Here is a 1,379-nt window from a genome sequence, read left to right on the forward strand (position 1 = left end):
GACTCCCAACTCACCGAGTTATCGCATAGCCGAACATTTGGACAAACCCTAACTAACTTGTCGAGTTAACTCATGGACTTGGCGAGTTCACTCAACTTAATTTCTCATTTAGACGTCCAAGGTCAGATCTACCACACCAGACTCTAGATCCAGTCCTTAAAGGCACAAAAGTCACATAAAGTCTTGATCTTTACGTTCATGCATGACATAATAGACTCAAAACGCCAATACAAACTCCAACGAGGGTTAGATGCACAAAAGCTAGACTCTAGCTCAATAAAGCTTGGATCTTTGGTCTCTCAAGTCCTTCTATAGTCCAGATCTGAGGTTTCAACCTCATGATATGCTTAAATAGCTCATTGCCAAGAATGGATGGGAGAAACCCTCAAAATCTCCCTAAACTAATATCTCACAAAGGAAAGGTTAATATAAGAGCTTTTTATGTTTGCATTGAAGAATAACCACAGAAGAAATTTGGATCTACAGCCCCTCCTTGATCAACACACCAATCTCTCCAAAACTCCTTCAAAGGATGCACAAAACCACTCAAATTATCTCCTCACTCACTCTCTAGCTCTAATGGTGATTAGGTTTTTCTCTCAGGGGTGTAGGGTAACTAGTGATGCGTAAATGGAGGCATATGTTCCCTTATATAGGCGCCAACCCCTAGAAATTCGGGTTTCTCTGCCCAATACCTACTCGGCGAGTCGGTTCTCTGGCTCGTCGAGTCCACTCATTAAGTCAACGCGTGCAACTCGACTCAACTCGGCGAGTTGGACGCTCAACTCGTCGAGTCTCTCCATAAATCTCCAAAATTAAAATACACAATAATATACCTGAAAATCCGGGTGTTACAGAATTGAATTTGAAAGTAGAGCAAAAAAATAAAAAGGCAATAATACTTTAGTAAATCTCTCAAAACAGAGAGTCCAAAGTGAATGAAAGTAAAAGTAATTTATGGGAAAAAAGTGTAAGACATAAGGAAGTGAAGGAGAAGGTTCTAGTGTTTTCTTATAAATACGACATTATGCATGGTATGCTTATGTCGTTAATTAAGATGATAAATCATCATATATGGAAGATTACACGTTGTGTGGGTGTATACAAATGTTTTGGGTCACGTATAGGTAATAATAACATAAATTTGAACTCTAAAACTATTATGTCATACCTAATCCACTCAATAAAAAGTTGTTACTTATCCGGTGAAACAAATTCAAGGAGATATGAAAAATGTTTTGCAAGTTGATGTTTCGTATGGGACAACATGGCATGTAAGACAAAGAGCGATTGAGAAATTGTATGGAACCTAGGAGAGTTACTTTGTTGAGTTCCCCAAGTCCATTCCAATCCTAGTATAATTCTTATAAGGTTTCATG

This window comes from Lactuca sativa, chromosome 3, assembly GCF_002870075.4.
Source record: "Lactuca sativa cultivar Salinas chromosome 3, Lsat_Salinas_v11, whole genome shotgun sequence".
In the NCBI taxonomy this organism is placed as follows: domain Eukaryota; kingdom Viridiplantae; phylum Streptophyta; class Magnoliopsida; order Asterales; family Asteraceae; genus Lactuca; species Lactuca sativa.